At 35.8% G+C, this 15,306-nt stretch overlaps 1 protein-coding gene across 1 annotated transcript in view; it reads right to left on the reverse strand.

Moving 5' to 3' along the window:
- LOC118736352 overlaps nt 1-11,762 on the reverse strand; it is a 137,399-nt gene extending 125,637 nt beyond the window's left edge. Inside the window, exon 1 of the mRNA XM_036466445.1 lies at nt 11,558-11,762. The gene's annotated coding sequence lies outside the window, so the exon portion shown is untranslated. The remainder of the gene's footprint in view (nt 1-11,557) is intronic.
- Between the last annotated feature and the right edge of the window lie 3,544 nt (nt 11,763-15,306).

Genomic DNA, 15,306 nt, shown 5'->3' on the forward strand with positions numbered 1-15,306 from the left:
ATGCACATGTAGTAAATGTAGTTATTAGAATGAAAATTTATCGACCATAGCAAAATTTCCAACCGGTTTATATACAGGGTGGTGACGAATAACTGTTACCCAGTTTTATTTTTAATAAAAAGTTCCTTTATAGATTTTGCGAAAAAAGTATTTCATTGTGTATTTTCCACAAACTTTACTATAATTTGATTAATTTATTTTGAAATTTTAATTTTCTTTGGGTTTACCGGTTCATTTAATCCATATCTTCTGTAAACATAGGCAAATTTCCTTCTTTTTGAATTCCTTTTACTTCCCCTTTTTGTCCAACATGAGGCCTCATACTCAGAAATCGAATAGACTTGGAATTGCTGACTGGGCGGCCATTCTTTCGATCAACCCTATATAGTTTTCCTTTTTTTCTTTTTTTTATACAAAGTCTAAGCAAAAATACACCTGAAAAAGATGTACGCACCGCATGTACATACTTATCTCTCCCAAAGTTTCCACTGCTGGCAAATACAAATAAGGATTAGAATTTTAGAACTTATTAATAAAATTGAAGTAAAAACTGTGTAAATTAACAATAAAATACTTTCTTCGATAAATCTATAAAGGAACCCCCTATTTCATAGAAAAAAAAATGTGTAGCAGTTTCGCAGTTATTCGTCGCCACGCTGTACATACATAAGTACTTCAAATGACTCAGAAAAGCGTTCAACATAATTTATATACACACATACATATTTATTTTATATATGGTTGTCACCAAATCCTGTAGTTATGCTGGAGTTTTGCTGGTGACTGGTGCTGGCGATTCCATGCATCACCGATTGTTAGGCAAGTCGCTAGCGACAGGTTATGCATACGGACATTCAAACTAGTGTACAAGTGTACACACATACATATCGTCCACTTATTATGAAAATTGAGATATTCATGCAGTAAGGTAGCACAACTGAAAATACATCATTACAAATAAAAGTTACCGTAATGTCGTTATTACTTGTTGTTTTGCAGTGGTATGCCAATCTGCTAAGTCCGAAAAGAAATCAAGAAAAAAATATACACACGTCTGTATGTGTACACGATAACTCGAGATATCTCAACGAAATTTGAAATGTTGGTTACCCTTTAACCGAGGTAGGTTAGAAAAAATATATTTTTATGAAATTTTTGGAAAATGGGCGTGACCCCGCCCTCTTATGATGAAATGCTTTATCTCGGTAGCCCATTCACCAATCCGTACCAAACTCGATACGAGCCTTGGTTAGACTAAGATATCTGTTGAAAATCTTTGAAATCGTGCAATGACTACGCGCATCTACCATATAACGGTAATTTACAGAAACACGAAAACTGCGATAAATCACTTAAAATTGATGATTGCGATAACAATTAGATTACTATAAATTTTTGGATAATGGGCGTGGCGCCGCCCACTTATGACCACTCGGTAACCAATTTAACAATTTCTACCAAACTCGGTACACTTAATGACCTTAGTACGGCAAAGCAATTTATTTTGAAAATTATTCAAATCGGACCAAAATTACACGCGCTTTCCGTATATCTAACTGTAAATTTCAGAAATACGGAAACTCTGATATTTCGATAACTGGGGACGCTAATTTACTCCAACTTAACAACAACAATGTCTTAGCAATAAAAAAGACTGCTTTAAGGTTTTAGTAATTGGGCGTGGCACCGCCCTTTTTATGACTACAAAGGTGTATCTCGGTAATCTCTCTATCGATTTATACCAAGCTTGGTTCATTTATATCATTGATTCTAACTCAGCTTATTATTGAAAATGTTCGAAATCGTGAAAAACACCCCTGCTTATCATGCAAAGGTAAGTAATTTAGAGAAAGTTGAAACGACAATATTTGATACCTGCGCCACGTATCTATATAAAGTTCGGTTTCGCCCAAACTTATACTTCTTTACTTCTTTTTAATTATTTTCCTTAAAAAATGGTACATTAATTTACGACTTAAAATAGTTACATTGAAAATAAAATCTGCGTAAATATAACGAAAACTTGCGTAAATCTTACGAAATTTTTCGTCATTTTGAGCCACGAAAGTTTTCGTTGATTGTAATGGGTGATTTTTTTGAGGTTAGGATTTTCATGCATTAGTATTTGACAGATCACGTGGGATTTCAGACATGGTGTCAAAGAGAAAGATGCTCAGTATGCTTTGACATTTCATCGTGAATAGACTTACTAACGAGCAACGCTTGCAAATCATTGAATTTTATTACCAAAATCAGTGTTCGGTTCGAAATGTGTTGAATGTGTGAAAAGTTGGCAGAAAATCCGCTTTTTTATCGACAAATTTTGTTCAGCGATGAGGCTCATTTCTGGTTGAATGGCTTCGTAAATAAGCAAAATCATGCGATTTGACGCCTTTAGACTATTTTTTGTGGGGCTACGTCAAGTCTAAAGTCTACAGAAATAAGCCAGCAACTATTCCAGCTTTGGAAGACAACATTTCCGAAGAAATTCGGGCTATTCCGGCCGAAATGCTCGAAAAAGTTGCCCAAAATTGGACTTTCCGAATGGACCACCTAAGACGCAGCCGCGGTCAACATTTAAATGAAATTATCTTCAAAAAGTAAATGTCATGGACCAATCTAACGTTTCAAATAAAGAACCGATGAGATTTTGCGTTTTTATGCGTTTTTTTTAAAAAAAAAGGTATCAAGCTCTTAAAAAATCACCCGTTACAAAACCGTTTTCGTACATACTACGAAAATATGAGGCATCAGATCTTTAGTATATTTTACGAATGTATTCGTACTATTTGCTAAAGAGTTAAGTACTATTTACTAAAGAATTTCGTGCTATTTCTTAGTTTTTGACGAAATTTTTGTAAAATGCACAGAAATAATTCGTATATTTAACGAAGTAATTTTCGTAAAATCTGCGCTTGTTTCGTAGAATGTGCGATTGCTTTCATTATCCACACTGTAAAAAACATATTACGAGACTTTTATTTTGTTTTTTATCGTTAATTTTAAGCGTTTTTGTTTAATAAAAAAGGTTATTTTACCTGAATAACTCAGTGAGGGGGGAGACCAGTATGTTTGAATGTATGCATTTATATAAAAAAACAAATATTTATTGGTTCAAAAATGGTGGGTAGGCACTGTGGCCAATGGTAAAGTTCGTTTACCACCTCTGCACGGTTGTAGGCCATGCAGAGTCCGCAAAATGCTCCGGAAGCAGTATCCGGAGGATGCGTCAGACTAGGCCGAGCATCCTTTGAAGTGCCATCTAATTAAAACTTAAGAAAGTTCAATTACATGGCAGTTGAGAAGTGCATGTGCAAAAATTTACTAAATTGCATAAAGGAAATGTTTGCACATACAGCAGTACATAACATGTATTTAGGCTCCCGGTGTTAGCAGACGCACCTAAACATTACCTATCATAAAACTTAAGTCTTTTATTTATATGCATACGAAAAGGTTCTATACTACATATTATTTTATAATAAAGTATATTGATGCAAAGTGTTAAACTACGAGACTCAACAAAACTAAATATAACAAGATATCAAATATGAAAGAATATAAAAAATACTGGTTTTACTTTCTAGTTAAGGCGCAGCGTAGGCGATGTTAAAAACATTGTATGCTTAATAGCATTGTATATCCATATTTAATTATGTATTGTTTTTTTTATCCAGCAAATCTACTTTTAAAACGTTTAAAATTATATTATACGTCGCACAGCAGCCAACAAGTAATTCTGCAATGACACGCGATACATAAAAATGTGATGAAATATTAAACTGCCGGTAATTTAGTGTATTGTACGAAAATATTCGTCTGTTGTACGAATTTAAAAAATATGTTTCTGCATTAGTAGTGTATACGAAAGTATTAACTAAATTGGACGAATACAGAGATGAAGATTTCGTAAATTTTAAATAATAATAATAGTAATAGATTGGCGCTTACACATATGTTAGTGTTTGGCCGAGCTTCTCCTCCGATTTGTGGCGTGCGCCTTGATGTTGTCACACAAAGCGGAGGGACCTACAGTTTTACGCCGACTACGAACGGCGATTGTATTTTTATGAGAAGCTATTTTTCATGGCACAAATACACTCGGAGGTTTGCCATTGCCTGCCGAGGGACGACCGCTGTTAAGAAAAACCTTTTTTGCATATAAGTCTGCAACAGCTTTATTTTGAAATTGGATGATTATTGCTACTGAAACAAGGCGAACTAAGGAAGAAAACTTCAATTACAGATTAGGAAAATATTACCAACAAAAAAGTTAGAAAATTTTTTGTCCCTACTGAAAAATTAAAAAAATGGACTTAGCAGGTTTGCACACTAAGCCAACGATATGTCGTTTCACGAAACTTATGCGCACATATACTTACATAAGTATTCACAAGTTCATTTTGTGTGACATGAGTGCGTAGTATTGTTTGAAAGAGAAGTTTGTCTGTATAAGAAAGTTTCTAATGTAGCGTATGTATTTGTATGTTATCTTCACAGCAACATTTTATGGCCCAACATGTGGTAATTACGGACACTCGCACTCCTTCGATGATTTACCGCCAACTTTGACCGGAAATGTGCGCTCTAGTAACTCTTGCTTACTTGCTTGTCATGTAGTTTTATATATATATATATACTAGGGATGTTTTGAGATCCCGAAATCCCGGGATTTGCTTGCATTAATCCTGGGATCGCGGAAAATTGAAAACATTGTATTGATAGTAAGAACTTGTTTATGAATTTGAAGTATGATTTTGGAAAAATGCCGTTTTGACTACAATTAACAAAAATATTGAAACTATACTTTTAAATTGAAGCCTGAGCCTTTTTAACCGACTTCCAAAAAAGGAGGAGGTTATCAGTTCGTCGGAATATTTATTTTTTTTTTTTTTGTATGTATGTTACCGCATAACTTTGGACCACGTCAACCGATTTCAATAATAAATTTTTGCGTCGGAAAGGTAGTGTTTCAGAGGTGGTCCCATACTAATCTGGTTAAGATCCGATCAGCGGATCATGAGATATATATATATATATATATTTTTATATGAGAGTTGAAGTCGGTTTTTTTTGCTAAAAATTACTTGTTTAAAAAAGGTTTAAATGAATATTCTCATAGCATCGCTAATGTTAACGAAACGGAAAGTTTTAAGGAAAAGTTACATAATTTTTTAAATCAATCTTCTCAAACCTTCTCAAATCGAAAAACTGAAAATTTATCGGACGTGCTGGTAAAAGAAGTTCAAATATTTAGTAATGGAGGAGACAGGGATCATTATCTTCAAAAGGGTTACGACTACCTTTTGACTATTCAGCCTAAAAGTGTTGAGTTCGAAATAACAGGGACATAACTATTATAAGAGAAAAGAATAAAGGTCAATCAATAATTATTATAATAAAATAAATATTTTTCGAGTCATCTATAATTATTATTCAAGGACTTATATTATAAAAGTCCTTTCATAATAATTATCAGAGAGATAAATATTTTTAAGTCTTTAAAGACTTTTATTTTAAGACTTATATTATAAAAGTTTTTTCATAATAGTTATGAGCTCGAAAAAATTGTTTAAGTCTTAAAAGACGGGACTAGTTGGGGCCAAGTACGGGGACATGTGGGGACCAGTTCGGGACTAGGTGGGGAGTAGTTTGGGCCCATTTGGGGCTTGGTTTGTACTCCATTCGAGACTATATACCCAATTTTTTTGGCACTCATAATTATTATCAAAAGACTTATGATAAGAGTCTTTGAAGACTTAAAAATATTTATCTCGCTGGTAATTATAATGAAAAGACTTATATTATATAAGTCTTAAAATAGTAGTTATCGATGACTTTAACAAATTTAATTATTACCAAAAGACTTCTATAATTCTTATGAAAATTTGGATGACTTTTTTAAAATAATTATTATTCTGGGTCTCTGCCGAAATATGTTTTTCATCAGCAGGTTTTGTGTGTAAGAACTTCAGAGCCAGACTGCGCTCTGAATGCTTTGCCGCCCTTGCGTAAACATTTTAAGTGCAATAATAACAACACCGACACAAAAAACAATTGTGCGCTTTATGGAGTAGAATAAACATATTTAGATAATTTATTTATGTACATTTTTGTTTAATTTTTTTTTTTTATCAATCATTACTTTCAAAAGTGCCTGGTACTTACATTATTATTTGTGATGTATTCTTTCCTCAATCACATGGTTTTTTAAATTCAATTTAAAAAATACATTACGCTAAGATTTGTCTTTATTAAAAAATCTATGAATTTGACAATCAGTTTATCGCAAATTTTATACAGTTTTATTCATCTCATATTCATAAAAGTTGCCTCTCAATTTGAGTCCCTGGGTAAATCCCGGGATTACTTAAAAAATATCCCGAATTTCCGGGATCACAGTTTTCCGCATATTTTGGCATACCTAATATATACGTATGCACTTTTACACCTTTTGTGACGTTTGTCACATCGTCCTTACACTTTGTTTTTACTGCCAACTTACGTGTCACACACTAGTTACAAGTTAATGCCGTTGTTAATATTTTCTCCAAAATCACAGCCCGTTTTCATTTGACCCTTTTCAATTGACTTTGAGATATTTAATTAAGTTTATTTAAGTTTACTGATTGTTAAGCTTAAAGAATGGCTTTAAGGCATTAAGATATTGAACACATTTTATTTATGTACTTTGGATCATACCGGAAAAAGTACGCCGTATACCTCTGACTCTAACTTTTTTGAATCTCTTACGACTTTGGGTTCGGAAAAAATTATATATTTTACAATTTCCTTAATACCTTTTTCGAGGTTAGTCTTCCACGACAACCACCTCTCCAACTGGAAGCACAAGCAGAACGCCTCTAATTAAGGAAGGAGTTGCATTGGATAGCTCAGAATTTCTCATGAATAAAACGAGGACCATTGTTGGCTGGCTGTGGATGTAAAGCTCAGGCTCTTGTGATTCAGATCATAAAGGCATGTTTCGAAACCTACATCCACTACAACATCATCCATATAGGCAATCTACTGGCAAATGCTTTAGCCCAGCTACTCCAGCAGATCGTTCACTTCCACAATACAGAAAAAGGGATGAGTGCCGTTCTCGAGATATTTGGAAAACTATTGAATCGATTTGTTTTGGTTTTTGTGCTGTAAAGTTTTTAAAAATGTATTAATCAAGCTAAAATTTGATATTTATTTATTATTTATGTTTATGCGTCAACCCTTAAAATTTGAAACAAATCAAACACATGAAGTGTGAATCCCGTCCGTTTTGGTATGGAACGCCCCATTTACATACATATGTAAACGCATATGTAGCTGCATAGCCACTTACGTATGAATACCTACCCAGCGAGACAAAGCGAAATAAATTCATAATTCAATAAATGTACCACTTCTTATTCTAATGAGTGTCCTCTAGCCGGGGTTATTTCAAAGTATACCCATGGCGTTTTTTAAACTATTTACTGTCGCTGAAAAAAAATTCTGGAAGTCCGATAATTTTCCCTATCTATCTCTGCTCATCTGGTGGAATACCAAAATCCCAAGTACGTGAGTCGGCTTGCCCTAAGAGATTGCCGTTTATATAGGAAATGGTGAATCGATTTCTTCCTACGACCACTTCTGCGGAGAGAACTTGCTGGTATACGCCATCGTGGGAGCATTGGATTAGTAGCAAATGGTCCTGTGATGGAAGAATTTTTACTGCGAAGTTGTTTACGTCAAAAGGTCCTCAGTGCGTTTCTTATTAAGACACGTTCACAAAGATTTTTAAACTTAATTATCCGCTGGATTGCTCCGCAGGTCTTTTTAATTTTTCCTCAGAAGAATACAAATCAGTGTAAAGAAGGAGTTATTTCCTTCCCTTCTATATTTCTGTGCTTAGAAAATCAGCAAACAGCGGCGTTGACATACTATTTGGCTAAGTCATCTAAGTGATGCCCGCGATGCGTACAATTTTTCTACTTAACTATATAGAGAATTTCTAAACATGGAAGTATGCAGTAGCTGTTTTCAAATCGAAACACAACAAAACCAAATCGATCATATTGTGATAGACGGAAGGCACGCTTAAAGTGTTTTAGACGTACGTACACTCCGAGGCCAAAACATCGACTCGACTATCCACTTGCCTCTGTGTGTGTGTGCAGAAAAGCTTTTTGTCGAAAAGCTGCTGTCACCACAGACGACCACTGCATTCGCTACCCGACTCTCACACTTGCTCTCAGAGAGCACTCTTCAACAAACCTACATACGCAAGCAGTGGAAACGCATTTCCCGCTCATAAAGTACCGCCGAAGAAAGTCGGATTTCAGTGAGGCCGAATGAACAACTGGTACGATGGGTAGTGTCCAGAAGCTGTAGAGAAAAAATATGCCGAACACACGGCCACGCTGCGATCGAGCGTAACGCAAGCTGTTTGGTATCGATATAGAGAGCTGAAAAGAGAAGCAAGAAGGCTTGAAACGATGGGCAATCGGAGGAACACCTGGAAATGTTATCAAAAAGCAAGGAAACTTAAGGAAGACATAAAATCCGGAGCGAATTTCTGAAAGTACAAGCACGACAACCTAGTGAGATAGATGAGCAGAGCATGTTTAAATTTAGGAGGGAACACTTATCTATTCTTCAATGTTGCAATAATTATTATTATATTATATATTTCCGATTATTATATTATTTCCGATGCGCCTTACTACAGGTCTCCGTAGAGTTTACATGATTTTTAACATTGCTGACATTAATTCCATTGACACTATTCCACGTCACCGCTGAGATTACCAAAAAATTCTCAACTGGACGACATTGAGGAAAATTTGTCGGATTGAGTTCTTTTGAAAAAATGGATTTTTCGTGAATCCAAGTAACCAGTCGTTTTCTTTGCATTATGCGATGATCCTTTATAGACTGGCGCTTCTCCTCCGATTTGTGGCGTGCGTCTTGATAATGTGACACAAAGAGGAAGAACCTACAGTTTTACGACGACTCGGAACGGCGATTGTGTTTTTATGAGAAGCTGTTTTTCATGGCTAAAATACGCTCGGTGGTACCTAGGCGCGACCACATTAGAAACAAAAACGCTGCAGCGATCGCCGCGATAATACTTTATCTGTCCAAAATATATACATAGTTATTGTCACTTTAAAACGGTATCAGAATGATTTTAAAATTCCGTTTTTAGAACTCGCGATAAATAGAATAGAATAACGCTTGGTTCCAAATTAGGCCTAAACTTATTTATTATATGCTATATGATCGCCGTTGTAGAATCAGTAATTTTCAACCAAATATAGATTACTAACTTTCATCATCTAAAATGAGCATTGTTTTGCTAAAGTTTCTAGCGAGCCATTGTCTTTGACTGTCAAACTTGGATTTACTTGTATAGATTCATTCCTACTGCCCATGTACACATTCGCATTCGCAAAATATTCGTATCATTTGATGCGAATATGAATGTTTAAAATGATACGAATCATTCGCATAACGAATGCGAATGCAAATATTCGCAACACCCCTAATACACATGTATGCATGTATGTAAGCACGAATGGATGTACATATGTATTAGGAATGTTAATCCCGGGATCCCGGCATTTTTTAGGTTCCGAAAACCCCGGAATTCTTGGCAAATAGTCCCGCGATTTTCGGGATTTGTACTTTGCACTGATGGCAATAATAGAAACTCCTTTTCTTGACCAGAATTGGCTATATTTCTTTTTTTTATTTAATAACTAATATTTTTTATAAATGTCTAGCTCATATAACACAGTGCGATAATAAATTTCATACACAAAAATCAATATATTCGCGAAACCATGGGCCATATATTGTAAGATTGGGTTTTTAGTTTATCACTCTGAGGTCAGTAGTTTAAAAATGATTTAAAAAATTTGGTGAAATGTGCTTAGAGAAGAAGTAGAATTCTGTAGAATTTAAACAAATTAAATTTTTGGTGCATAAGAACTGGTAAGTATTGAATTTTCTTTTAAACTGTTATCCTTTAAATTACGCAATATTTGTTTTTGAAAAAATTATATGTTAAGGACTTATAAGAACTCGATAACTTCCTCCAATTTCATCCTCCGAGTTTTATCAGCTTAAAAAGTTACCTATTCGTCCTTGTGATCCCAAAAAATTTCAATTTTTTATTCTACATTGCATTGAATTTTTTACATATTTTTTGGAATTATTCATATCTTTGAAATTACAAAATCCTTTAAAATAAATCCGGACGTCAGAGAGAAGAAATAAAAACGCCAATTTAAATAAAAAAGTAGGTTTCAACCCCATTTATGTATTTATTATTTATTTTATCGTAGGTGTGGTAGATTCAATTTTTTCCATTTAAGTTTTTGAAAGTAATAAATATCTAAATATCGGAACTAATCCCGGCATCCGGGAATTGTGGTAATGACATCGCGAAAATCCCGGGATTGTAAAAAGCGAAAAAATTAACATCCCTATTATGTATGTACATATGTATGTATGGACGTAGTTGTGCTTATATTCCATAGTTGTTTTTATCATTAACTATGCGTAACATGTGACTCCAAACAACACGACCGACTGACCGAGTTATGGTTTCTCGTAGCTGACAAAATCAGAGGGCATTTCGTCGTCATCTGTATCGTCAACAACATTTGCCGCCAATTAACTTCGCGCGCATTTACAAATAGACTAACACAATATTAAATATGTAATCGCACAACGGTAGGCTATACATATATAAGTACATATTTATATACGAGCATGTATATATGTAGGTATATTAAGACCAGAGTATGCTTGCAATTAGCGAACGTGCTGTTTCCTGTTCCCCCTTTTTCGCACTTTGGAAACTTTTACATTTGATGCCTCACTGCCAGTTATACTAAATATTTTGACTTCTATTTCCGTGACAGGCGCGTACAAGTACAGTTAGAGAATAAGGCATATTTACAGGCGCACAAGCTGGTGGTAGCAGATGTGGAGCGCAAATATAAGTAAGTGGAAAATTTGGGGTCGTTAGATTGCGGCGAATTACTAATGAACTCTCTGATATTTGGTTTTCATTTAATTGTTGTTGTTTGCTACACGTTTATGTTTGTTCACTTACATATTTGCCATTTCACCGTCACTGCTGTCATTGAAAAATGTCACAGCAAATGTGAAATTTGTCACATCCAATTAACAACTCATTCGCTCATAACGCTTGCATGCCCTCACGCCTAGCGATTGAGGGGCTGAGTGGTTGAGTGGCAGTCACAGCCACATTTTTAGACATTTTCGTTTAGTTGAAGCAGATATCATTTATCATATGTAGTCGGGAAAATATAGATAGTATGTAAATATGTATGAATTCTGGAAACTAATTTTTATATCCATTTTTAATTCAAAAACAAATATGTACTTAGATACTTTTTATAGACGAGCTCACTCATAAAAAATATACCGTAATGTAGCGTGCGCATAAAAACGCACACACACACACACGCAGAAAAGTGATAACAACGAAAACTATTACTTAACCAAAGAAAAAATACGCGAATTGCATAGCGGTGCCACTCACATTCACTCGAGATTTTGTTGATGCCGAATTTTATATGTATGTATGTATGTACGAGGATGATTATATACGCAGATATAATGACGCGCGCAATTCCACACATAAACCGAAACGCTCACAAGCCCACACCCAAACACTGAGATAAACTTTATTGCAGGTATTGTTAATGTGAATACTCCCGTTATATTCCCTTCCGTACAGTGAACCAATAAAGATGACAGCGTGGTGATGACTAAATGATGCAGTGGTCCGTCGCATGTTGGTTGCTAGCTCATGTGATTCAACATCGAGAGCGCGTCGCAGGTGTGGTGAACTTCTCCTATGACGGCTCGGAGAGAAATTGCGCGAAGTACATAAAAGGATGCTGTGAAACAGCTGATACGAGTATATAAAGAGTTGAAGTGAAGCGGTATTTGGCTGCCGTGCAAGGTAGCTTCAGAGAGAGGGGGAGAGAGAGCTGAAGTTATCAGGATATATACATAGTGTAGAAAAAATGCCGAGCGCGAGAGTATTATCCGAAAGGATGCCACAGTGCGTGATAAGAAAGCTTCACGAAGCTCGTTGCATGTACCTAGTCGTATGTACATATTTTAAATTACATACATATATACTGAGAAATATGTGTGATTATTCCTTACAGGTAGTATATCAACAAAAGTTTAGCGAAAGCAACCTTGACAACCAGCCAGGTTTCTACACTCTGCTTTGGAAATAAAGTTAAGACGCTCAAAGTTGACATTGCAGTTGGTTAGTAAATTAAAAAATCATAACTCAGTAAAAAGGTGCTTTGTATACCGGTGAAGAGTCCCTTAGGTTAAAAACCTAAAAAATCATCGACTCTCTTACTGATTACCAAAACAATGTGGGTTATTTAATGCCTAATTCTAAGCGGTGCGGACGAATTGCAATGAGCTATACCGGCTATTCACATAGAATTTGTTCTTCATATGAGAAGGTAGGCAATTAGTACATAAGTAGGAAATAAGTTATTTGATCTCAATACCCGGTAATGGGTTTGGAATTCGGACCCGCCACGCAAATAACAAGTTCAATGAAAAGACTAAATAAGTCTCCGATAATTGGCACTACAAAATATGTTTACGTCCCTCGGAGACGAAGCAAGATGCACGATTGACGAGACGTGGAAAGTACGCGCCCTCTATATCGTTGGCTGAGTGGAAGATCAACCTATCTCGGCAGCCAGTTCGAAAACGGTCTATCTCAAAAAACTTTTCAAGAACGCCCTATCTCAGCTGCCGATTCAAAAACTCCCTATATCAGCATATTTTCAATACATTTTGAAGTGATATAGGGCGTTTTTGAACCGAATTTTGAGATATGGTGTTTTTCAATTAAATTCTGAAATAGGGCGTTCTTGAAAAGTTTTTTGAGATAGAGCGTTTTCGAACTGGCTGCCGAGGTAGGTCGATCTTCCACTCAGCTAGCGATATGGAAGGTCAACGTATCTAAATGCTGGGGCTACTTACAGAAATAAAAAGCGGACACGACTGTAAGAAGTAGTATGTGGTATTTGTGGTTGCGTATTAAAGTTGAGTTCAAATACATTCGCCTCACGCAAGTAAACGTCTGACTAATTCTACGAGTGCTCAGAATTAGCGTATTCGGATGGGCAAACAAACCCATTTGATCCAACGGTCGAAAAATCAGCATTCACAATAATGCATCCGACAAGGAAATTTAGCTGATCAACTAACTTCTCCGCGGCACAGAACACAATCGTAAGTAGTACCGCCGACACGCCAGAGTCGAAATATCTATAAAACTACTTTTGTGTCCCCCACTTAAAGAACGAAATACCTAATTAATCACGTGGTAATAGACAGAAGAAAATCCTCGAGCCTTCTTGAAGTCCGTACCATCCGAGAAGAATACATGCAGCAACTACTGGCAACTGGCTTTCAATCTGTCAAAAATTAAAGACTCTTCATGGTCCGTGAAACCGGCAGTAGGATTTCAACTTTCTTCGCATCGCTGTGCAATAGGTATTTAGCTACACAAGCCGAACAACTATTAAGGCGAAGAGTTCCGAAATCAGAGATCTTTTTTGACTCTACGACGTCACGTCTATATTCTGAGTCCTCACAAAACTTTTGACGTTGTAAACTTTTGTAAATTGACGTTGAGTACAATATGATATTGACATCATTGACCTTAACGACAAAAACTTGAGTACAGTATTTTTCAGCTTGAAATAGGGAACTTAGATGGTTGGACCAGCGGTAGGCGAGAACAAGAAAAATCAAATCTTGGCAACATATAGAGTCTTCGCGTTTTGGGACACACGTCACTTTTAGCAGTTATAACTTTAAATTAAGTAGTAAAGGGATCTAGCATAAACACTATCAATAATGTCAACCTGGAGTCTGAGCGATGGATAAGTCTTTCCAAAAGGTAATACTTTCTGTGGCGCTGAAATATGAACGACGACAAACAAAGATAATAACGCTTTGGGGACGTTCGATCGAATTATTCTACGCAATATTTTGGACACCGTTTACGTGGGTGATGGGTACCGTAGAACATAGAATGACGAACTGTGCGAGCTTTTTAACGACATGGACATAATTAAGCGCATAAAAATAGCTAACAAAATGGGCAAGTGCAAAACGACTTTTCTGCACTGACGCAAATTCGCAAAGGATCTAACCATTTGAGGACGGTTTTTGGGATCCGCCTAAGCCGACTAACGATTGTAGTGCCAAATAAGAATAAAGTGAACAACTCACTCATACTGGGGTCAAGAGCAAAGCCAAGCACATTAATTCAGACAACACATATATATTGTATACAGAGGAATAACCGATGAGCGAAAAATTAAAATGATAGCTAAAACCCTGTGACTACGCATAAGATATTATAAGTTCCATCTAATCTATAAATACTCTATAAAAAGGCTGATATTACTTGATATATCAAGCGATCTTTAGTGAACTTAAAATAAGACCGCGTAACGGTATCACGGCCGACTTAGAGGCCATCAGTGACAACATTACGCCATTCAGAGTATTCGTTTCAGTATTCGCATATGATTTAAAACTAAGGATGAATGGGAACCAGCCCTTGTTATGGGGGATATCATACCCCATACATCATCAGTATTACAGAGTGCTGCGCCTTCTTCGGGCACTCATCGGGGGCATTGATTGATAAGCATAAAAATGGCCTCCGAGTTGAAGTATGATAATTTCATGCATGCCATCCTATTCTAACCTACTTTGTCAGATACGTTAATTTGTCCAGTCTCTAACTCACGACAAAGTGACTTCGCTTCAGAATAGAAATTCTTCTGCCAAGTAGAGAGTATTGTATGAATATTTCTGAATGATATATGTACATACATAACGAGCTTGCTTTTCCTGGAAATTTCAAGACCCTAACACCTAATTTTATTCGTTTTCTTTTAGAAATATTATTGCCTATTTTTTGAGATTTTTAAAGGTCATTTAGAGGTCACGACTTGTCGATTTAGGTCAGAAAATACGATTATGTAGATTTATGTGTTTTGAGTTTTGAGGGTAATTATTCAAAATTGATATATACAATCGCTGTTTAGCAAAGAACTGGGTTTTCAAGAAATTCTAGGAAAATTGGGGTTGGCACCGCCCAATTATATGATATATGTGTATACAAATTTGATATACATATTGCGCATAGCCTTCTTAAGCGCCATATTCAAAATTTTTCAAATCGGACAAAAACCACCGGCTCCACCCACGTAACGGTAATTTCAA

This window comes from Rhagoletis pomonella, unplaced genomic scaffold, assembly GCF_013731165.1.
Source record: "Rhagoletis pomonella isolate Grant_MI unplaced genomic scaffold, Rhpom_1.0 Rhpom_scaffold_00003, whole genome shotgun sequence".
NCBI lineage: Eukaryota > Metazoa > Arthropoda > Insecta > Diptera > Tephritidae > Rhagoletis > Rhagoletis pomonella.